We start from the raw sequence: 26,077 nt of genomic DNA on the forward strand, positions 1-26,077 counted from the left end.
AAAGAAGGTGACCTCAGTATTCCTACCTTTGTGGTGCATGTACTGCACACCAGCTCTGTGACAGGCTCTCTGCTACATGTTTCACATGCATAATCTCAATTATTTTCTCAAGAACAAGATGAGATAGCTCTTATACCCACTTTAAAGACAGAAAACTGATACTCAGAGAAGGAAAGGTACTTAGATATGGTCATACAATCAGTAAGTGAATAAACAGGATTCAAATCCAGATCTGACAGATGTTAATTCTCATGTTTTTCATCACAAAATGTTCCCTATGTGAGACCAGCCGTGTATCATCAGCTCAAAAAAGATTTCTACTCAGCCTCAAAGAACTCCAGAATTCTTAGTGTGGAATTGCTCACAACCTAAAATATTTCCAAATATATTTATCTCTACCAAACTAGAGATAGTGTGGCCCTCCCATGGAATGCAGTAATAGTCCACAATTTGGGGTTAATTCAATCAATTATAAGGTGCTATCTGGTGATCCATGGGCAATTCATAAATTCAGAGCCCATGAAACCATCTTCACAATGGAGTCACCACTCCCAGGCTGTGTTCTTTCCAGTTTAGCCTATATCACGGTGTATTTTACTGTTCTAAGTTCCAGCTCTCATGGCATGTCTTTCCTTTAAAACAACCTTTTACCCCCTGAAAGGTCTCTGCCTAGCAGTCAAGGCTGGTACAGTCTAGCCCAGTGGAACATTTCAGTTCCATTTTCTCCATGTTCCACTGACCCTCACACTGAGATGGCCCTTCAGTCAAGGGAAAGCACTCGGGATGCCCCTCCCAGGCCCAGAGCCTTTGCTCTACGATTTAGAATGTCCTAGTTCAGGCTTGAAGTAAGAGTAAAATTCTCTGCAATAAAAAGCAACAGGAATTTACCACAATGAGATACCACTTCCCACCTACCAGGACTGCTATAATCAAAAAAGTGGAAAATAACAAGTATTGACAAGATATGGAGCAATCAGAACCCTCATGCATTGCTAGTAGGAACATAAAATAGTATAGCCACTGTGGTTTCTCAAACAGTTAAACAGACAACTACCACACAACTCAGCAATTCTACTGCTAAGCATATATTCAAAAGAACTGAAAAGAGGGACTTCAACAGAAATCTGCATGCCAACGTTCATAGCAGCATTATTTACAATAGCTGAAAGATGGAAACAAACAAGACGCCCATCAATAGATGAAAAGCTAAGCAAAACGTGGTACAGACACACAATGGAATGTTGTTCAGGCATAAAAAGGAATGACACTTTGCTATATGCTACATTGTGAATGGACTTTGAAAAGATTCTGCTTACTGAAGTAAGCCAGACACAAAAGGCCACATATTTCATGATTTCACTTATATGAAATATCCAGAATAAGCAGATCAATAGACCTAGAGAGCAGTTAAATGGTTGCCAAGGACTAGTGAGGAGGTAGGAATGTGACAGCTTAATGAAGACAGAGTTTCCTTTCTGGGTGATGAAAATGTTCTGGAACTAGGTAGTGCTGATGGTTGCACAAAATTGTAAAGTTATTAACTGGCACTGAATTGTACACCTTAAAACAGTTAAAATGATAAATTTTGCTATGTATATTTTATCACAACATAACATTTGAAAGTTTATAAAGGGAAAACTGGACAGCTGCATGTAAGTCAATGAAGTTAGAATACTCTCCACACCATATACAAAAATAAACTCAAAATGGCTTAAAGACTTAAGACAAGACACCAAAACTTCTACAAAGAAAACATAAGTAAAACATTTTCTGACATAAATGTTAGCAATGTTCTCCTAGGGCTGTCTACTCAGAGAATAGAAATAAAAGCAAAAATAAACAAATGGGACCTAATTCAACTTAATAAGCTTTTGCAAAGCAAAGGAAACCATACATAAAACAAAAAGACAATCTACGGAATGGGAGAAAATATTTGCAAAAGATGTGACTGGCCAGGGCTTAATCCCCAGAATACATAAACAGCTCATACAACTTAGTAACAAAAAAAACAAACAACCCAAGCCAAAAAGGGGCAGAAGACCTAAACAAGAAATTCTCCAGTGAAGACATACAAATGGCCAATAGGCACATGAAAAAATGTTCAATATCGTTAATTATCAGAGAAATGCAAATCAAAACTAAAATGAGGAATCACATCACACAGGTCAGAATGGTCATCATTAAAAAGTCCACAAACAATAAGTGCTGGAGAAGGTGTGGAGAAAAGGGAACCCTCCTACACTGTTGGTGGGAATGTAGTTTGATGCAGCTGTTTGGAAAACAGTATGGAAATTCCTATTGACTTACAGGAAATTCCTACAGACTTATCCTATGAACCAGCAATCCCACTCTTGGGTATATATCCAGAGAGAACTTTAATTCGAAAAGATATATGCACCCCAGTGTTCACAGCAGCACTATTTACAATAAAGACATGGAAACAACCTAAATGTCCATTGACAGATTACTGTGATATATTTATACAATGGAATACTACTCAGCCATAAAACATAGTAAAGTAATACCATTTGCAGCAACATGGATGGACCTGGAGATTGTCATTCATTTTTATGAACTGGTAGTATTAATATTTTGAGATATTTATCAATTTGGTCAAGGTGTACTAGATTCAAGTCAGTTCAATAAATAATCATCCATGGGAAATAGCCAAAGGGTTTTTAAATTTTTAATATCTATATTCCTATGAAGCTCCATGATAGTGAATCTGGGGCCCAATCCCACCACTAATAGTGTGTTTCAGATATTCATCCATTGCTATGAATTGTCAATTAATCTGTTAATCAATGGTAAAGAATGAAAAACAGTTTGCAATCTATGCAAACCCAAAGAGAAGAACAGCCTTGGTAAATTCTCACTTTTTAGGAACTTGTAACCAACCAGAAAAATCATTTAGCAAAGCAAATTCAACACAACAGTTTCTATAAAAATGGATTTTTCTCTCAGACTATTTAAATGAACAAACGTAATCAAATGAGAAACTATGTATTTCTCCTACCATTCAGAGCAATGCTCTGCATAAAATCTGCAGTAATTTCAGTTTCAGCCATTTATTAGGAAATATGATATTACTCCTGGAGTCATTGACGATCAGTTGGAACAGAGATGCTAGGAAAAACACTGTACAACTTAATGTTTGGCACTCTTTCACTTTTTTTCTCATGGTTATTGCTTTCTAAACATTCATTTAGACTCCAGGACCTTTCAAATTTATTCACTCAAATATTATCTGAAGGTCTGGTGCTAGGCAGGACAGAGCATATATTGCATGGTAGATACAGCAATGACTTTTTTATGCAAAAGATTTCTCATTGTAGTGTTATTTTTTAAATTTACTTATTTTTTATTGAATGAAAAATTCTTTAAATTCTATAGTGCTTTCAATTGTCGAAAGTTTCACGCACCTGATTTTATATAATCCAATAATAACCCATTTTTCCTCTACCCCTATCTAGCCCCTCCCCCTTTCCTCTCCCCACTGATAACCACTAATTTGTTCTCTATATCTATGAGTCAAAATAGCAGTGACTTTTGAAGCTAGAAGATTCAGATTAAAATCCTTCCCCTGTTTCTCTCTAGCTGGAGAAGAAACAAGTCCCTAAAACTTGGTCCTTCATGATTCCCATTTGTAAAATAGAAATGATAAAACAATTTGTCCTACCTACTTCACGAAGTTGCTATGAAGATTACAGTGAGATGGTGATCGTGAAGGTAAATTATAAGGGGCGATGTTGAAAATAGTGACGACGACGATGATGATGATGGTGTTGATGAAGACGCAGCATCACAGCCCCTGTGCTTACAGAAAAGACAACCTCTTAAGACATTCATATTCCACTAAGGGCGTAGATTTCACTCATCTTATTCTCACTCCTGGCTGAGAAGTTTTGCTCCTTAGAAAAACAAAATCTTTTCCTTTCCTTACTAAAGGAAAAGTGGGGCAAAGTTTACTGGGTGGAGAGTAATTAACAAGGAAAACACAAAAGCTGAAATATTCATTTATGTCCCTATTTTATTCTAACTACTTCTACTCAAAATATATCTTCCTTTCTCTCAGTTAATAATAATCATTTGAAATTTCCTCTTTAATATGCCACCCAAATAAAAAACTTATAAAATGTCAAGTTCAAACATAAAAACATATTGGTCTTTTTTTTTACACAATTCACCATCATTGTGTAGGTCTTATATGTGACAAGCCATGAAATAAAAAGGCAAAAGGATTACAAAGAAATAAATAAAACTTACTACTTTCTGATGACATGATTGTATAATAAATAAGCCAAAGAAATCTATAAAGTATTCAAATTAATAATCAAATTTAGCAGAGTGACTGAATATAAAACCAATACATAAATGAAAATAAGCTATATTTCTCTAAAAACATATTGGTCTTATGTGTTGTTTGATGTTGCTCCCCATCCACTCTAAGTCTGAAAATTCTACCTTTAGAAATTAAGTAACCTATAGTGAAAAAGAATATGAAAACAAATACATGTATGTATGTGTATGACTGAAACATTATGCTGTACACCAGAAACTGACACACTATAACTGACTATAAAAAAAAAAAGAAATTAATGTATGGTATAGTCTGTCTCGAAGGCAATAAAATTATGCAGTCTCTCTGACCCTGAAGTTCTTTTTATAGAAATTGAATCTAAAGGAATTATTTGTAGATGTTCATCAAAATTCAGCTGTAAAGATTTTCAACACATGTTGTTTACAATACAGAAAATTGGAAGTAACCTAAATGTTCAGCAGGTGAGTAGTCATATAACTATGGTATTTCTGGGATTCTAAGGGATTATTCCTTTTTCTTCATACACTTCTGCATTGCCTATAATAAGCATCTATTGATCTCATCATCATAAAATACACAACAAATTTTATTTTATGAAAACAAATTAATGGTCATTTTGATTACTACAATGAATTGAAGAAATGTATGTATTTAATTCCCTTCTGAAACCCCACTAAAATGACAGTAAAGAGAATATTTTAAAGCATGAACCTACAGGAACAAAGGACAAAAAGAGAAGCAGCAATAGCCACCAACTTTAGGAAGGTGGAAAGCATGTGGATCATTGACAACAGGCTTCACAGACTCAAGAAAGCTGAATCCTAAATAGGCAGTGGGGAAAGCCAAAAAAGAACTGGATTTACATCACAGATTCTCCCAAAGGCTCAGGAATAACAGCACCAGCACCTCTGGAATACACAAAGGGGACCCCAGCAGCAGAGAGACAGCCTGAAGGTCTGCTTAAGAAGCTAGGGCCCCTAGTCCTCCTTTTCCCCATTCTGCACAAGCTGGTTTCCTCTCTTCCTCTCACAAACCAGCAGAAGGCAGCAAAAAACCCACCCAGCAAATGGAAAACAACACGTCCCTGATGACATGGACACTAAACTCTAAGCTCCAAGAGGGCACAGGATGCTACATGCTTTATTGACAAAAAATTATATCTCAGTTTGTATCATCTGAGCCCCAGATACCACGTAATTCCCATGCTCCTCAATTACCTAGACCAATAAATTTCCTTTTATGGCAAAGCCATTTGGAGTCAGGTTTCTGTCATTTGCAACTAAGGTCATGATACATCTGAGATATCACCCTTCTAAATAAATCTACCCTTCCCAAAAGTCCCAACCAAAAAACAAAAACATTCCTTAGCTACTCCTTCCCTAGCAAAGCCCCCACTCATTAAGTCGCAAAATTTTCCACCTGCCCTTGTAATAGGTGAAGCAAATCAAAGGGCAGTTAGTTGTCTGTGACTTGAATTAGAAATCAGAGCTCTTTGCTACCTGCTTGTTACTTACAACTAAATCCAACCACGCACTCTCTTCATACCTTCTTCCCCTATGGTTATTGAACTGACTTTCTTGGAAGATTGTTAAAGCAAAAATCTCACAAAGAGCTGATTTTTTTCTGATACTCCTGCCAGCAACACGGGAGAGAGCAGACACAAGGTCTGGATGCCTGGCTCCATAGAGACAAAGGGCTGTAAAGTTCTTCAGAGCTGGGATGGAGGGGATCATAGGCCACCAGTGCTTGCTAACTGGTCTTACCCATAGGGAAAGTACACTTTCTCTGATCTTCATGATGAGAAATAGTTTGACACCTGGGATCATCAAGTAGTCTGAGGAAGTTAGGTCCTACTCTCCCATGGAGACTGGGATTACATTCGCTGACTACATTTCAAAGAGAAGGCCCCCAGACCCCTGAGAAAGACACTGCTGGGTTGTAAAACCGGCAAGAGGCTTTTTAAAAGATTTATTTCGCCAAGGGGTAGAGAAAGGATTTATAATGACAAGTTTCCTAAAGTAAATTCTCTAAGAAAAGGGAGGTCGGGGCCTCAAGTCAGGAAGGAATGTCTCCAAAGTCTAATGAAGCTAAAGGGATCGTGATGGCCACCTCGGTCAAGATCTATGGGAAAATGGCAGCAACTGGCTTTTTAGGATTCACAAAATATCTGTCAAAGTGTTCTAGTTTCACTGGATTTCCTCCTAAGAGAAATAAAAACCCTTTTTTATTGTATATTTATTCAGGAAAAATTTATAAGGAGCCTTAATCTCCCATCGAGCAGAAGAACTTAGGTTTCCCCTGTCTTCTTCAGACACAGTGAAATCTACACTAACCTCTCATTCAGTACAGTCTCCCACAGAAATTACCCATGAGTTCAAACGCTGGTTGCCACAATCTGAATACAATAATTTTGGGGTGTTAATAACACAGGAGAAAGATTCAGTAACGGGAATCAAATAAAGCTCTTTCACTGCAACCATTTAAAAATTACCTCAAGGGGGAGACGAATGAAATGTAAAAGCCATATCATAGGGGAAGTAGAGTTAAGATGTGGAAGGAAAATCTCACTCTTCTCCCAAAATATCAAACTCCCCATGATTTTCCTTCCCTCCCTAGCAGGCCTCCTGATCAACTCAATCACCTTTACCAACTTCCTTAATTCACTTACCTCTATGTCCTTATATATTAATCTACCCTACCAATCCCGAAGCTTGGAGCAATTCAACAATTTACTTTCTCTACCATTACTGCTATGAAGTTGAATACTACTGGCAAAATCTCAGGATTTTATCTACTGGTAGTATTACGTATGTAAAGTTTCTATAGACAGAATAATGCTCCCTACAAAGATGCTCACGTCCCAATCCCCAGAATCTGGGAATATGTGACCTTACATAGCAAAAGGAACTTGGCAGGTGTGATTAAGTTAAGGATCGTAACATTAGGAGATTACCCTGGATTATCCAAGTGGACCTAAGGATCAATCAGAAAAGATGTGACAACAGAAGCAGAGAGATGGAGTGATGCACTTTGGAGATGGAGGAAAGGGGCCATGAGCCAAATAATGCAGGTGTCCTCTAGGAGCCGGAAAAGGTAAGGAAACAAATTCTCCCTGGATACTCCAGGAGAAGCAGAGCCCTGCAGACACCTTAATTCTAGTACCATAAGGCTCATTTCAGACTTCTGATATCCAGAACTGGAAGATAATAAATATATGGCTTTCCCAGGTGGCTGCTGAAGATGGCAGAGGGGCAGGTGGAGCTCGGGCAGGTGGATGCTATCTCCCAGTCACCCAGTGGCATCATGACCAAGGAGGTACTGCTGGGCCAGAGGTGGTGTTCATGTGCTGCAAGTGCATCAGCACTTCTGACAATGTCTACTGAAGCAAGGGCAGACCATTTGAGATACTGCCCCACAAGACCAAGGGAAGCTAGCATCCCTGGACCCCTTCAGGTGTTTGATGGGATCCTGCTGCCCTATGACAAGACAAAGTGGATGATGGTCCCTGCTGCCCTCAAGGTTGTGCATCTGAAGCCTATGTGAAAGTTTGCCTGCTGGGAGTTCCATGAGGTTGGTTTGAAGTACCAGGAGTGACAGCCACCTGAAGGAGAAGAGAAAGGAGAAGGCCAAGGTCATTACTGGAATTTAAAAAGAGCTCATGAGGCTATGGAAACAGGATGAAAAGAACACAGAAAGAAAATGGACAATAATACAGAGGTCCTCAAGAACCACAGCCTCCTGGCCTGAGCCCAATAAAGACTGGTTATGCCTCATGCTTGGTCTGGCCTGCCCTTTCTCCTCTGCTGCCCTGGATGGGGGTGGGGAGGGCCCAGTGGCAGGCCTCCAGGTACCAAGGAAGCCCGGAGTTTAGCTTAGAAGGCTGAGGAAACAGAAGGGGCCTTAGTCACGGCTCCTGTTTAAGAAAAATCTTTCTTTTAAAATTGTACTTTAAACAGCTCTAACTGCTATACAGAGAAAATCTGTCTAATCCACCAGTTCAGGAGAGAGTTTTTTTAATCGACAGTAGGAACAACCAGTTACTTCAGTTCTAATATTTACACAAGTGAGCTGGAAAACTAATTGGAAGATAACCCTGCACTGTGAATAGGCATCTGGTTAAACTTTCCATATGGTCACATATTATATCCTGCAGCTGTTAGAGTGAGAGAGATGCTGTGGGACACTGTGAGCCTGGTTGTGTGCAAAGGTATTTATAGATGCAGACTGGGGAGAAGTGCAATCAAGGGATCACAGGCATAGCCCTTGCTGCTTCCCTTCCCATTATTTATCAGAAATGAATAAATTATTTGTAAATCAATCAGTCTGTATTGTTTTAAGCCCACTAAATTTGTAGTAATTTGTTACAGCAGCAGTAGGAAACTAATACAATTTCTGACTTCAGATGAGTCTTCAAACTCTCAGAAATTGTGGTGGAGAGACTTCAAAGATGACTGCTCTCAATTCCTTCCCTCCCTGCACACACATGCCCCTCACTTCGATGCGTGGAATCTATTTCCCGCCCCCTTAAATCTGGACTAGTCCTGTCTCTTGCTTTGACCAATAGAGTGAGATGGATGTGACAATGTGCCAGTTCTGGACCTGCCCTTTAAGCAGCTCCTGCTTCCTCTCTTTCTGTAGTTGACCACCATGGACAAAGTTGGACTATCCTGAGACCATTATGCTGTGAGGGAGTCTAAGCTGTTCTGGGCATCCCAGCTGAGGTACCAGACATACGAGTGCAGAAACCATCTTGGATAGTCCTGCCAACTCCTCGTGCCAACTCAGCTCTAGCCCAGCTGAGCCTAGCCCAGATTGCAGAATCATAAATATGTGAGGTCTTTTTTAAGCCAGTATTTTGGGTGGTTTGTTACCAAAATGAATAACTGAAAACTGAAACAATAATACTTTCTACTTGCCACTAGTACTGCGCTCTCCCTTTCCGTTATCTAGCTCTCTGCAGACGATCTTACACCCAACTTCAGAGAAATTCTGGTCCTTCCCGTATATTTTTCCATGGCTGCAACCCTAACCTCCCCTACCATGTGCGTAACCGCACTGACCTTTCTTAGAATTTCTCAGAATTACCCTTCCTGATCTAATCCCTTCCCACCTCTTCCAAAATTTTAGTCTTTCAGCAGGCTCAGTCACTGTCATTCTCCATGGGCACCTTTCTTCAGCCTACAGACACACCCAGGTTGAACCACTCTTTCCTTATAGCTTCAAGTTATTGCCCTATCTCTTTCCTCTTTTAGTTCAAACTTTTTGTGAATAATCTACACTTGTCATGTCCATGTTTAATACTCAGCCAGGTAGTGAGCTATACCAGCTAAAAGACATAATAAGGGTGATCAGAGGCAACCACATATGTGGGAGTATTGGGGAGGGAGGTCCATTATTTAAACAGGATCCAGTTGCCAAGATCAGTAAGTGAAGATGGGTACATGCCAAGAAGCAGTATTAGGGAGAGAACAAATCTACAGGGATAAATATACTGTATAGGTTGCGTCAAAGTCCCAGGGAGGCCACAGAGAAAGGATTCAGCCCAGCTAACCTAGCAGAAACTGCAAAGTAGGAGCCTCTATAACTCAGCTGTGCACAATTGCACTTGTTCAGTGGACAAACAGACCACTTTGTCATAGCAGAACTTGGCTTCCCCAGGCTTTCTATTCCATAGTGACAACCCCATCCCTCTACTTAATGGACCACACTCAGAAAATAGTGCTTAGATGCCTACAACAAATCAACATTTCTAAATAAAATAACACTGAGGTAACATTATCAAGTTAATTACTTCCAATGATTTGTCTCTTAAGGCATATTCACTTTGTGCCATACACAACCTAAAACCTGCAAAACAGGTTTCCCAAAATAACAAATGCTAAATGCTAACATGTTTACATTCCATAGTGAAATAGTTAAGAGCATGCTTTTTGGAATAAGACTGTGTTGTATGCAGCAGAGTCTCCGCCCCCCACCTGCCACCTGCCCAACAAAAATCCATGTCTTAACAGGAACCTGTAAAGATGTTATCTTACGTGGCAAAGGGAAATCAAAGTTGAAGATAGAATTAAGATTGCTAATCAGCTGATCTTAAAATAGGGATATTGTCCTGGATTATATAGGTAGGCAATATTATCACAAGGGCCCTTAAAAGTACACAAGGGAGGCAAAAGAGGAGGTAAGAGTGATGCAGTGTGAGAAGGACTCAACTCGCCTTTGCTGGCTTTGAAGGTGGAGGAAGGGGGCCGGGAGTCAACGGAAGCAGGCAGCCTCTAGAAGCTGGAAAAGGCAAGGAAACAGATTCTCCCCTGGAGCCTCCAAACAGGAACGCAGCGCAGCTGACACTGTGATTTCAGTCCAGTGAGACCTTTGTCAGATTTGTGACCTATAGAACTATAATGAATTTCTGTCGTTTAAGCTACTAAATTTATGACAATTTGTTACGTAATACTGACTACATAGTTCAATCCTATCATGTACCACCACGGTGGGACTTAGGGAAAGTTACTTAATTTTTCATTTCCTATTTATTTATCTGCAAAATGAAACTAGTAATACTATCTACCTGAGGATTAAATGAGATAATATACAACTTAGAATAATGCCAGATGTATGTAAGTGCTCAATACATGTTAAATATTGTTATTATTGTTTTGTATTTACCTTCCTCTTTGATTTGTATCTTGAGATTTTACCTGAGAACTATACTTCACATACGTTTTTCCTACATTCATTTAAATAGCACAAGAAAAATGCCTGCTAAATGTTTAATAGCATTAAAATCCTGAACTGTCCAGAGTATCTTCTTAGGGTGTTGTTTTCAGCTGTGAATATCTAACTCATCTTGCTTGTTTCTAACTTGCTAGAACAAGCTGTGCTGACACCATTTTTAAAAAGAACTTTCTTACTTCTTGAGGACTTTACAACACTGCTGGTTGGTGAGTCTGAATTTTAAACGAAGACCTTGAAACAAACACAGTCATTTCAGTCCTTGATACAGCTGAGTGAAAGTGCATTCTCTGATTAGCCTGTCAGATTAAATGTGCACCCTGACAATGTAATAAAATTAGCCACACATGCCAATGACCTGATACTCATTACAGGTTTTGTCAATTTCTGAAGTTTTAATTCTTTTTGAATTATATTGTGTTTGATATGTTGATGTGTTTATAATACATCTAGCTGTTTTATTTGAGATGTAATAAGTGTTCACAGTATTTGATTAACTTAATTTATTTTAAAAAGAACCAACCAACTTCTGCTTTAAGGAGCTTGTAGTCTTGTATGATCTCCAGAGCTGGACCATTTCTTGTATCTTGCAATGGGACTAGAGCCTCTCACCCCTCCATATTTTGGGCCTATCACCTCTTTTTAGGAAAAAAAATTAACTATACACACTTAGATTTTTTAAAAATTCTTAATTAAGAAGCATTACAAACTCATGTGTGATTGCCTATCCTAAATTCAAAGGCCCAGGGATCAATGCTATCTAAGGAAAAGAGTGATGTGTGCACCTATTTCTTTCCTGTCTGTTTCCTGCTGTGGGAGCTCAAGGCACGGTCAGCCCCCAGCATGCCTCATGTCCGACAGAGGGCTAATAGTCGAAAGATGTTTCTAGACCCATTTCTACCATTAGCACACTGTGTGATCACATGCAAGTAATAAAATATTCTGTGGGTTTTTTTTAACTTATCAGTGTCAAAAGGCTTGTATAGATAACCTGTCTGCCTGGGTTTAAAATATAATTACAAGTATGAAAGCATTTTGAAAAGTTAAGTGCTGTGTTAAAGAATACTATCATGAGAATTTTCATTACAAGTATGAAAATTTAATAAACACTTGTAAAGGATTTTGTGCCTATGATTCAATACAAATAATAAAATGCGTAAGAGCATAGTGTGGTAGAAAGAAGGTAGATTTATAGCCAGACAAGCTTGGGTTCAGACTTTGGCTCTGTTATTGGCTGTGTCATTCTTGTCAAAGTTCAGTGTTTCAAATCTCTGTTTCTCCACCTGTAAAATGGGATGATAATACTAGCCTCGTATGGTTGTTGGAAAGATTAATAAAATATGATAGTAAACTGTACTCCTCTACTGGTGGAACATCTGAGGAGAGATACACGGCAACATCTATCATATAAAGCGGAAGTATTCTTTGAATAAGCAGTTCCCCTTTAAAAAAAACTTATCACACTGCCTCACTCAATTACAAAATGATATTACAACCTTGCTTGTTTGTTACAGGGTAGTACAGAGGTTTAGAAACAACCTAAACACACAAATATAATGCACTAGCTCAAAAATTCACATCCAACCAAAAGAAAATTACGAAGCTATTAAACAATAAGGAAATTCTTTGTGTACTTATATGCAATGATCTTCAAAATAACTTGTTCAGTGAAAAACCAAGGTACAAAAAGAAAAGTATGTAACATACCACCAGTTGTGTTTTTTTTAAAGAAAAATATTAGTTTTAATATGCACAAAATATTTCTGTAAGGACTCACAAGGATCATATCACTGGTGACCGCTGAGGAAGGAAACCAGGAGACTGGAGGACAGAGGTGGGAGGGAGACTCCTTGTGTACTTTTCTATACCTTTCAAATTTTGAACCATCCAATATATTGTCTATTTGATAAAGAATGGATGGATGGATGAATCACAATATCTAGCATCAAATAAATGCTGAAAAACTCTTAGCTTTCATTCTTCACTGCTGACCCAAACTCTCCTTTCACCTAAATTATTTTAAAACTAAATGTATATTCAGTTTCTTGTAGTAACACCTAAAACTACGATTGTAAATCTAGTACACTTGAAGGAAAAAAAAACAGAAAAAAAAAGAAACAGAAAAAAAACTAAATAGATAAATGTTAATCCCTTACTAATTATCTCAATGATTTAAAATATTCAACTTCCTAGTTTAAATACACAGTAAATCTACCAGTTTAAAACAACAACAAAATATATATATATATATATATATTTCCTGTAGCATCCATTGCAGAAAATGAAATAGAATAATATATCTTTCAACAGATTCTGATTCTTTTTTTTAAAAAATGGCCCATTTCAAACCCAAAGTGAACTCAAGGACATTAGAAATGGCTCGCGACATCTCTGCACCTCCCAAAAGGGAACAAGATGAAATCTCTTCCTGCGCAGCCCAAGGTACATCACTGTGTGAATCCAGCCTCCTCTTCCACCTGACCTTTACAGCCACTTTAAAGCTGCAAAAAGAAATTCCCTGATTGAAGCACCAACCAGCAAGGAAATGTTCCAGGAAAGAGACAAGGCCAACAAAACTACAAATCCAATAATCCAACCAGTTGGGAGAACGGATAAAATAATTTGATTTTATTATATTTCCAATTTTTATTCCAATTTGTCTTTATGATTAAAGCAATCTCCCTTTATGTCCACCTTACCATTCTTCACCTCTCTGTTTCCTGGTCCACTTTTAGAATCCTTTTGGAGTCTTAAGATACTGGAATAGGTTTGAGCCCATTTGGTATTTTCAATTTCAATTCTCAGGTTACCTGCCTCTTTTGTACATTTCCATCTTTATGAGTGCTGGTTCTTGTTAAAAAAAAAAATAGAGATATCACTGCTTTGTTTTTCTTTTCATTTCATTTACGACATCTCTCATGTCCCTGATGCTCAATGAATGTTTAATCATAAAAATGGGCATAACGTGCTATATATAGCATATATATATATATGACAAGGGTAAATAAAAATCCAAGACAAGGATGTTGAAGGTGAAGCAGTACAGTCCTACCTTAAGAGCAAAATGAATGGGGAGAAGAGGAGATGCTGTGGGTCCAGAAGAGGGGGAGCTGCTGTGGTCCTACAGGGCTGGAAAGGTTTCATGAAGGAAGAAGCATTGTTGAGCACTAAAGGATGTGGATAATGGAATGAAGAGGTAAGGACATCTCAGATGGGAGAGAGCGTGAGGAAAGGTATGGGAAATGGAAAATCTAAACCACATTTGGCCAGGAACTGTTGGTTTGGAGCAAAATTTTCAGAAGTGTGGACCATGTAACATCAGAGGTGCGAAATGATTTTAGCTGATATATTTTAATAGTTAAAAACCACACATGGAAGGAGATGCCAGACTTAACCTGAAACAAGCAAGGGTAAGGAATTCCATGTCCAGCACCTGCGTTCTGTAGTTAGTGTTCCATCTGCACACCTCACGTCCCTCAGGAGGTCCCCCAGAGTCCTCAGCACCCATGTAAATACAGGGTCCAAGGAAACTGTGGTGGAGTGCAGCAATAAAAGAATCCTAGGACTTGAATAGCCATTGTGCTTTATTTCCCCTGTTACTGAGGCACTTCACACCTCCCTACCCTACTCTGCCTGGGAAGGAGGCCAGGTGAGGGCTGTCACCCAGACTGAAGACAGGGGCCATGAAGGTGCAGACAGGTCCCAGCTATAAGCCAAGGGACTCAGGGTAGTAAATTTATTTCAGTTTTAAAAGTGAGTCATCTTGGGAAAAAAACTAAAAGTAATAATTTATAATTATAAGAAGTTCCCACATACTGCAAAAATCACAAAGGTGATATTAAGTATCTAGGGCTGCCACAACAAAGTACCACAAATTGAGTGGCTTGACAACAGAAATTGTCTCAGTTCTGGAAGCTAGACTTTCAAAATGAAGTTGTTAGCAAGGCTGGTTCCTTCTGAGGGTTGTGAAGGAGATCTGTTCCATGCTTCTCTCCCAGCTTCTGAGAGCCTCAGACATTTCTGGTCTTGTAAATGGCCTCTCCTTATGTCTTCACATCATCTTCCCTCTATCCATGTCTGTCTCTGTGTGCAAATATTTCTTTTTTATAAGGACACCAGTCATATTGGATCACGGTCCACCTTAACAGCCTTGTTTTAATTGGATCACCCTCGTAAAGACCCTATTTCCACATAAGGTCACATTCTGTGGTACCGGAGAACTTCAATACATCTCTTGGACGAGGAGGCACAATTCATCCAATAACAAAGGAGTGACTTGAGTGACTGAAGTTTGGGTAGCACTGGCCCAATGGAAACTGTCCATCCTGTCTTTGCTTCATTTAAGCACAGGTGTGCTATTGTTTAGCTCTGCTATCTTGGCAAGTCATTCAACCTTCTGTATTTTGTTTTCTCATTTATAACACTTAGAAATTGAACTAGATCAGGGGCTACTAAGTTCTCTGTATTTTATACAGTATTAAAGTTTCAAAGAACAAAAGGAGACATGACAGAGGGCTTAAAACTTAATTTTGTAAAATGTGGCAGGGACTGGCTAGTTTGTCACTAATCCTGCTTCTTCTTCCTCCTGAGCACAGAGCTAACCTGTATTTCCACACTTTACATGCTGTTAAGTTTGGCCCTGTAGTGAGTTCTGGCCAATGAAGTGGGAATAGAAGTGATGTGCTCCAGTTCCAGGCGTGGCTAATCAAAGCCTCTCTCCTGAAATCATTTTTTCTCTTTCTACATTTGCCAGCTAGATGGAGAAGACTTTGGGGATCTAGATGAGTGCAGAGCCACAAAAAGGAAGGATCTTGGGTCCCTGAATGAACATGAGTAATTCTTCCTATGTTCAGATTGTACTTGAGGAAAACATGAAATGTGTTGGGTGAATCCATTGTTATTTGGGAATTACAGCAGCTGTCATCACTTACCCTAACATATATACTAAGGAAGAATATTTTTAAAAAATCATCTACTATCACAAAGAAAGGACATTTTAATATCAAAACTGCAGGAAGCATGCAATCTTAGAAACAGGATCAGTCCTTCAGATTGAAAAGGTAGCTCTCTGAAACACTCCTTGCCTTGAACCTGATTTTTCTCACTTCACCATGAATGAGTAAAAATGCTGTTATTGACAGTCATGGGTCCATGAACCAACATTGCAGCTCTGGGACAGATGACTCTCCATTCAATATGAACTCAAGCAACAGCCTGAATTCACCTGCTCAAGTAAAGTTGTCAGGAAGCAGCCTTTCCCCATCTCATGGCTGTGCCATCCTCTGTGTTGCTTCATTTCCAGCGGCATGGTTCTCATGGGGGCTTCATTTCTCCAGGCTATCATGAGCATAGCTCCAAGTCCAGAGAGAAGAAAAGCCTGTTGGTCCCTGAAAAGCCCCACGATCAGTTTTCACTACATCAGTGTGTGCCACGTGCCCACCCCATCCAGATATGGCAGCCAGGAGGACAGTATGTGTCTGTGGCCAGGCTGGGGTCACATCCAGGACTGGCTCCTCAAGAAAAATGTGTGTGTTCTGTTACCCAAAGAAAGGAGGACGAGTTCCATGAGGCCAAAACAGCAGATACTACTACAACTCCCAATGCCTCTCCAGCTCTGAAATCCTGTTTGTCACTGGGGCAATCTGACATGAAGAAACTTAGGGAATATCATAGTAGCCTATGGCTTTTCTCACAGTTGGGCAACAAGATGCTTCAGAAAACCTTACACAAGAATTCCGCCCAGCTTTGTGGTGGGATTTAAAACAAAACATGGGGAAAGGATTGGTTTTCAATGAAGCACTTTGAAGATCAAGACAAAATAAATAATGATCAAGCAGGGAACATATTTCAAATAAAATAAAATGTGTTCTTATCCATACCAAGATAAAAGTAGATGCCAAATTCTTGGGTAGGCTTATCGATTGAAAATGTGCGCTTTGTTTTTCACAAGTAGTGCAAGAACAAATGAGATGAATTTGGGATAATTAAAAACTTAGTTTCTCCATCTATCATATTTTTACATGCTGTTGGTATCATTCCATCTGTGAGAAAAGAATCAAAATACAGACATCCAGTACTTAGTATAATCAAGACCACACAATTTTTTTCTTCTCCTAAATCTATTGCCCTCCTTACTTCTTCACTTGGTCAGTTTTTGTTTAATTAAGTGTGCTTTTACTTTATCCAGATTAATACAAAGTTTCAGTCTTTCAATCCAAGTCTGATAGAATTTAGTATCTCTCAAAATCTTTTGAAAGACCTGTGCCATCATTTTGGTTTCTTTTATCCTGATTATACCAGGATGCTGGATTTATTTTTCTATTTCTAATAACCTAGCCTTGCTTCATAAAATGCAACCCAGCATCTATCTTCTGAAAAAACTGGACAATGAAGAATTTTCTCATCTAGTTCAGATAAAAACCACAATATTATTCTCCATTCCCCAGTGTTTTTCAGGCTATTTTTCTTTTCATCTCTGTTGTCATTAATTCAGTCAAGAGTCCTTCAGTATGAATTCTCAACATAGTAATAGATTTGTTTCTGTTCTTCTGTCCATACTTTTCTCTCTCAGGTAAACATGAAGGCCAATTCCTGTCTTTATTGCTTCAAGGTTAACCCACCCTGAATCACCATGTAACACTGTATTTTCATTTTTTTGTCCCTCAAAAAGAGAAAAAAGTCTATAGTCCCACACATTCACTTGCTATCTCTAATGTATGATAACATCTGAGTCAACTTCTGTTTTAGAAATAAAGTGTTCATAATTATTAAGACGAAGGTCAAATGTAAAAATAAAATTGAGGTTTTTTTCTAAAGTGTCATGACATTTTTAAAGTATTGTCAACAATCGAGGCACTCAGTCAAACATTGAAATGTTTTAATTGAAATGTAGTCAGTTTACAACGTTGTGTCATTTCTGGTGTACAGCATAATGTTTCAGTCCTACATACACATACATACATTCTTTTTAAAATTCTTAACCATTCATTCTTTTAACAAATATTTATTGGCTCCCTGAATGTGCCCTTCATTATGATTTAGATGCTGAGGACAGAGCACTAAACCAAACATTAGATCCTGCTCTTCTAGACGTTACATTCCAGAGAAGGAGGCAGGAAATAAACACATCAGCAACAGTAAAATGTCATGTTGTGAGAAACAAACTGAATAAAGAGGTGGAAAGTAACCAGAACACTGACAGAAGTCCTCTCTGAGGACACAGCAAGAGCAGGAGCCCTTGCGAAGGAGCCAAAGACAAACACGCTATGGAGGTGTGTGGGGACAACCTTCAAGGCAGAAGGAACACACACACATGCACAAGTCTACAGGCTGGGCAGGGTTCCCCAAGCTCAGGGGTTAGAAAGGAGGCCAGTGTGGCTGGATCATTATTTTCACTGACCTCAGTGATAACCATTAAACCCACTATAGAGACATTATTTCTTGTGTCCAGTGCACCATTTTAATTTCCTGGGATGTAATCCTTGACTTTAGTAACGACTTATTTTTCTCATGAAATAGGTAGTTTTGAATTTTCTGAATGAGTCTGTCTTTAACACTGGAGAAGTCTTTTGACAGTCAACGTATTGAAAGCATCTGCTACCACTCCAGTGGTCAGGAAGAGTTAATACAACTCCCAAAATGTCCAGTTTACTGCCAAGAAATGCTGTATACCCTGAGAGAATCTGGCAGGGTATTTGCAGCCATCTGGTATTTAAAACAAAACCCATAGCACAGAACTGGACACTATTTTAAAAACATCATACAACTAATCTAGGGTTTAAATGCACACATCCATTGAACTTGCTAATCTTTGCCTTTTAAGTGCCCTGATTTTAATAACATTTCAAACTGTCTAACAAAATGTCATGTAAAAAGGACGGAAGGGGGAGGGCACGATTATCTCTTTTGAGCTCAGCAGGATCTCAGTATATGTTCCATCTGCTTCCTTTAAGCACTGGGCCAGTTAGGAACCAGCCAATCTGAAGAAGACAAAACACTGTGGCTCTGCGGCGACTGGGAAAAGAGGTTTTCTTGGCAAGGAATGGGCTAATCATTGAGAGGATAGACTTTAACATCAGAAGACTGGAGTACAAATTCTAGGCTGCCACTCACTGGCATAAGACCTCAGTCCCGAGGCACCTTACCTAACCTCTCCAAGCTTCACTTTTCAGCAACGATAGAAAAGGATATAACTACTTATTTGACTTGTTGTGAGAATTAAATACGAGAATGAGTATAAAGTGTGTGATATCTAGTAGTTTTTTAACAATAGCAGGTGCCATTTTCATTAATCTTAATAATAAACTTCATTTTTCAGGTGAGTAGAGGAAACCTACTAAGCAATTCCCCATTCCCATAGAGATATGGCAGGTGCTGAGGGTTTCTAAGTCCACCAACCTAACAAGGCCATCTTGCACCAGCTCAGCTACTATCCTGTCCCCCTTATCTAAGGCTAGGGACCTCAGCGGGACCATTGCATTGGGGTCCCATTGATGAGGGACTTCAGATTTAGACATGTTAGATAAATACCTTGCAGGGTGAATCCAACACAACCATCTTACTGCCCTATGCCTTCTCTCCAAGGGTCTCCTGGATTCCCAAGAGAGAGAAAAAGCAGTTGGTAGCAACTTCCCTTCCCCACCAATTCTTAGATAAGCCTAGGTATCTGGCGATCTCACAGTTTGAAATAAATAAAAAAATACAGCAGCTGCTTCTCACACAGTAAAAAGATCTAGAGTACCCTGCCCTAGATATGGTGAAAAACACCTGACATTTATAAATAATTTCAGATATTCATCACTTGATGGCGCTATTCGCTGTTTGAAACGTAACAGTAACAGCCAACTAGCTTTATTTAAAAAAAAAAAGAATTTCTTCTAATCAAAACAGACTCTACTAAAATGCCAGATTTCTTACAAAGAAAGAATCCAGTACTTGAAACATTAATTTAAAGCAAGAACACGGAGAAAAATAATTCCTAGGCATTTTGAAGATCCCTCTACTTGGTGCTTACGCCTTCCGGACCCCTGAGGATGGGCCTCTGAAGGCTAGATCTCAGCACCCACCCCAGTGGGCTCAGCCTTCAGATCTAGCTTCCTCTGCCTGGAGCTGAGAACACTAACAGGGAAGCCTCAAGTCACTGGCTGTCTCTTGTTGGCCTGGATCCCAAGGCTTTATCCCCAGTTTAGTGATAGGTTGTCTGGAAAGACCTCCTTAGGAGAACCTGTCAAGGGAATGTCCTTGGGCCACTGGAAACACTCGCACTTATGGCAATGGCACAGAGTCCACCCCCACAGCTGCCAGAGCTTCTGCCTCTCTCTGACCTCACCTGCTGCTACTCTGCTCCTTACTTCTTCCCCGCAGCCTCCTGTCCTCTCAGTTCTTCTCACACAACCCGCTCTTACCTGCCTCAAGTCTGAGCACATGCCGTTCCTTCTAATTAGAATGCTTTTCCCCAGAACCAGCTACATACTTTGCAGGGCCCAGGGCAAAATTCAAATGCAGGCAGGTGTTGTGGTTCAAAACTTGGTAAGAATTTAAAGATGGAGACAGCAGAACTCTCTATTAAGCTCAAAACCCTTCTAAGCACAGGGCACTGAGCACCTGCACAGATTTTACACCCACCATAGCTGGCCCTGCTTTTTCCTCCGCTCTTCACATGGCCAGCTCATCAGCACTAAGGTCATGATTTCTAGGTACTCTCCTTCCATTCCTTTTTTATTTTCTTTACAGCACTTATCACAATTTTAGGTTTTAATTACTTAATGAGCTTACTTTTTTGGACCTATCCCCCCGCGCCCAACAACAAACCCCTTTTTAAACTGTAAGCCCCATATGCCAGAGGCTATGTCTACTCTTGGCCACAGTTGGATGCTCAATGTCTCCAACTGTGTCTGGCTTATTTGACACTCTATAAATACATGTTGCATGGATGGATTAATTTATACTCCTCTGCTTTCTGCTTAAAGTGACTTTTAATATTGGAATTTTCAGTGCCTAAAAAAATCACTTGTGACATGTCAGAAAGAAAGCAAGGATCTGGAAGAGTGATCCAGGCTGGAGTTGAGTCAGTGCAGTGTTGCTGTCTCCCTGCTTCCTCTAAGCTCCCAGATATGGCTTGCTTTCTGGAATCATTTCATTGTTTTTATGACTTCTGATCTACCCAAACATTCATATTTTTCTTGCATAAAAGAAACTTCTTAGTCACTCGGTGAGGTATATTTAGAAAAGAAGATGTGTATCATGATGTCTCTATGGGAGAAGTGAATGAGGAGTTATCCTGACACCTGTCTGGTGTCATGGGCACTACGACACTAATCTGAGACTGACCACACCCAGTCAGCACAGACCCCACAGGTGCAAGGGCATCGCTCCCAAAAAGAGTCAGATGCCAAAGGCAAGTGGAATTCCCCAGGCTGGCTACCCACTCAACCTGAGTTCTCTGAGGAGAAGAGGACAGACCCCTCAGGCAGGTTTGAAATGACTTGAGAGAGGAAAGAAAGGAGGCTGGCCTGGGTTCTTATAATGGTTAGTGGGTGGGGTGAGTACTCGCATGCCTGCAAAGGGATCTGTGTAATTTGAATCATCTATTATGAGTGCCAAAGGAGGGAACACCAGATTTTCCTACAGCTTGTCCCGATGTATGGTACAACAGGAAGAGGGAGGGGTGAGGCTTAAAAGGGATCAGTAGTCAAACATCAAGATATGGAGTCAGATCTCTTTTACTTACACTATAATAGATTGTGCCATAGTCCCCCACGTACACATCACAGAGCTCCAAAAATTACCATGTAATTTTTTGTTTCTTCTAAACTTCTTCTCTCTTCCCCTCTCCCACCAGATTATTTAAGGTAAACCCTAACCATCAGACCATTTTGTTTGTAAATAATTTACTGTATATCTCCAAAATACAGACTTTCCTTTTGAAATCTAACCACAGTTCCATCATAAGACCTAAAAAATTAGCAATAATTCCTTAATATCATCAAATATCCATCCCATGTTCATATTTCCACAATTGGACTATAAATATCATTTTTTAAGTTTCTTTTGTTGGAATTTGGATCTAAAGAACAAAATTACAATCAGCTAACATGACTTTTAAGTCTGTAATAATTTATAGCTCCCTACTATAATTATGTTTTCCTTGAAACTTTATTGCTGAAGAAACCAGGGTGTTTGTCTTAACGGAGTTTCCCAGTCTACCTCATATTCTCAAGGTGTCTTTTTAACATGTTTCTGTCTCTTTATTTCCTGTAAGTTGATAATAATATCTAGAAGCCTAATCTTATTCAGCTTTGATTATTTATTTATTTATTTAGGCAAGACTACGTCATCAGAGTTGCTTTATGCTTCCATTAGAAGGAATATGATATCTGGTTGCCTTTCTTCATGTGCTGTTAGGACCATTGATAGTTGGTTCACGGGTCCATTAATTCATTAATGGTTGTAAAATGATGATTTCCTAATTCTCATTCCTTTTTGATTAGTTAATATACTTTTATAGGGAGGAAATTCTCTTTATCAACCACTTGGTTACTCTGAGGTGTGGTCCTTGTGGGGAAAATACAATAAATGATTGATTCTTTCCCTATATTTATCATTATTTAGAATGAGTTGGTGCTCTTGTATCCTGAAAGGCAATTTCTACATTTACTGGAGGCTTTTTAAAAATAGTTTTAAACTGATGTATTTTAATATATTTGATTCTATTATTCTTATTCATTATAAAATTTTCAAACTTTAAACCAGTGAGGATCAATTCATGTTGGCTCTGGAGTTCCTCTGACACAATCTCAGTAGTCTTTGATGGCATTCTTGTTTGTTATGACAAAGCTAGTTTTGAATGTTTCCTTGAAGCAGATACTTTTCAAAGATTCCCTGTTCCTTCAGTGGAAATTGGTACTTAGATATCACAATCTAATAGCTAAAAGTATTCACTGCTGTTGGGTTGGTTGTACAATTATCTTATGTTCCTTTTTTGTGCTTGCATTCTTATTTCAGATTGATTATTTAAACTCAAAACCCCAGTTTCAATATTTTCATAGTTTCAGCAGTACTTTAACATCCTTTTGGTGGTTGCCAGAGGTCATAATAATTATCTTTGACTTAGCAAAGTCTAATATAAAAAATATTTTATCTCCTCCCAGATAATGGAAAGAACTTACAACCATTTAACTCCATTCATGCCTTCTCTCAACTTAAATTGTCTTACATAATTTAAAAGTATATGTATTTTATTTTTATGTTTAAATAGTATTAGTATTTCATATGGTCAGTATTTATTTAGATTTATCCCTTTCAGTGCTCATTTCTTCCTGCATCTCTAAGCTTTTATTTGGGATCTTTTTCTACCTGAGTAACTCTACTATTTCCTTTTTCCTTTAGTGCAGATCTTCTGGTGTTGATTCCTATCAGTTTTTATTTGTCTGAAAGAGTCTTTATCTAATCTTCATTTTCTCCAGGTTTGAAGTTATTTTCTTTCAGTAATTTGGAAAACAATATTCACTATCTTCTGGAGTCCACTGTTCTTCTAATTTTTACCTTTGTATTCTGACTACTTTAAAAAATATTTTTGTCTTTCTCATTTCTTTTCAGTGATTTTACCATGATGTCTCTAGGTGTGATTTTCTTTATATCTACCTTGCTTAAGGAGATGCTTCTTAAATCTATGGCTTGATGTCTTTTATCAGCTTTGGAAAAATCTTTAGCCATTATCTCTTCCAATATTTCTTCTGCCCTTTTTCTCCTGCTACTGTAACCTTAACAAAATATATATTACTTTTTTAATATCTTCTTTGTATCTTTCATTTTTTCAGTATTTCCAATATTTTGTTCTTTTGTGCTTTATTCTAGATATTTTCTTCTGAACTACTGCTCTGTTTTTTAATTCTCCCTTCAGTGGTCTGTGATCTTCTGTTAAGTCCAAACTTTGAATCATTAATTTCAGCTATTGTATTTCACATTTATTTTCATTTCATTTCCAGTCCTTTGTAAACGTTCTAGATCTTGTCCTTTATTTCTTTAATCAAATAATACATGTAGTTTTGAATTCTATTATCTAGACCCTCTATGGATCTGTTTCTGTTTGTACTTTTTACTAATACTGTCTAGTTAACTCATATGCCTTTTTGATCAAGTACCAGATAATGTAAATTAAAAATAATAGATGTAACTTGAGGCCTATGATGATGTTATCTGTCTCCAAAGAGAATTCACCTTTACCTCTGGTAAGGACTATGAACACTACAATTCTGGATTTGCTTAATAAAATAAGGGATTGAAATATTTGAAGCTTGGCTTCAGCACCTAAAAGCACTAATTTTTATACACCCTTACTTGGGTAATGGATGGATTTATGGGTTGCCAGCCCAATCCCTAGAAGATTATCAGGGACCCCCTTCCTCCCACTTTTTCCCCCAACCACATGAGTCTTCTTGAAATACCTGTTCAGCTTTTCAGGTTCTCAATCAACATTACTGGATTTGGAAAATATCCTTGTGGGAAAATCAGCCCAAAATTCTGAGCTCATCTCTCTGGATTTATGTATTCTGAATCTGAGTCCCATAATTTTTTGCAGTCTTGGTAGCTCTTTACTGTAAGATTATTTTCATATTTTGTCCAACCATTTTTACATTCTTAAAGCTAGTCCAAATTACCTATTCTGCCTTTATTGGAAGCCAAAGGCTGATGTCTAGCTTTTAGATTCCTCGCACAGTTAGAGTAAAAGTTAACTAAAGTTGTTTTGTCTGTGAACTAAAAGAGTACTCAAAAGTTTTAAATCTGAAAAACCGGTGGTAAATGACATGATTTTAGGTGACAGACTTTTTATTTTAATAATTATGTACTGATTTTTATAATTACCTTTTCTTTGAGGAAAGGTAAAAAATGAGTTGACTTAAAGAAAAATAATAATAACAATGAATTATCAGAAAGAGAAATTAAAGAAACAACCCCATTTACAATTCTATAAAACAAAGAATAAAATATCTAGGAATAAACTTACTTGAAGAGGTAAAAGACATGTACTTGAAAAATTATAAGAAATTAATGAAAGAAACTGAAGCTAACAAAAACAGATGGAAAGATATACCATGTTCTTGAATTGGAAGAATCAACATTGTTAAAATGATTATACTACCCAGAGCAATCTACAGAGTCACACAATCTCTATCAAATATCAATGGCATTTTTCATAGAACTAGAAAAAATCATTTTAAAATGTGTATGGAAACACAAAAGACCCCAAAAAGCCAAAACAATCTCAAGAAAAAAAGGATAAAACTGGAGGTGTCATGGACCTCCAATTCAGGCTATAATACAAAGCTACAGTAATCAAAACAATATGGTACTGGCACAAAAACAGACACATAGGTCAATGGAAGAGAATAGAGAACCCAGAAATAAACCCACACACTTACGGTTGGTTGATTAATCTATGACAAAGGAGGCAAGAATGTACAATAAAGAAAAGACAGTCTCTTTAATAAGTGTGCCGGGAAAACTGGACAGCTACATGTAAACAAAGAAATCAGAATATTTTTTCACACCATATATAAAATAATTCAAAATGGATTAAAGACCTAAATGTAAGCCAGAAACTATAAAACTCCCAGAGGAAAACATAGGCAAAACACTCTTCTTTGACATAAATCATAGCAATTTTTTTTTTGGACCTAAGGCAAAGGAAATAAAAGCAAAAATAAACAAATGGGATCTAATTAAAAGCTCTTACACATCAAAGGAAACCATCAACAAAATGAAAAGACAACCTACTGAATGAGATAAAATATTTGAAAATGATATGATCAATAAAGGGTTAAGCTAATATCCAAAATATATAAACAGATGATATAACTCAATACCAAAAATACCAACAACCTGATTAAAAACTGGGCAGAAGACTTGAATAGACATATATCCAAAGAAGACATACAGATGGCTAACAGGCACATGAAAAAATGCTCAACATCGATAATCATCAGGGAAATGCAAATTAAAACAACAATGAGGAATCACTTCACACCC

The 26,077-nt window shown here is 38.1% G+C and overlaps 1 long non-coding RNA gene across 1 annotated transcript in view; it reads right to left on the reverse strand.

Moving 5' to 3' along the window:
* Positions 1–3,685: 3,685 nt before the first annotated feature.
* Positions 3,686–26,077, reverse strand: part of LOC140688950 (uncharacterized) — a 98,153-nt gene continuing 75,761 nt past the window's right edge. Inside the window, exon 3 of the long non-coding RNA XR_012063769.1 lies at positions 3,686–3,811. This is a non-coding gene — a long non-coding RNA (uncharacterized lncRNA). The remainder of the gene's footprint in view (positions 3,812–26,077) is intronic.

This window comes from Vicugna pacos, chromosome 24 (assembly GCF_048564905.1).
Source record: "Vicugna pacos chromosome 24, VicPac4, whole genome shotgun sequence".
Lineage (NCBI taxonomy): Eukaryota > Metazoa > Chordata > Mammalia > Artiodactyla > Camelidae > Vicugna > Vicugna pacos.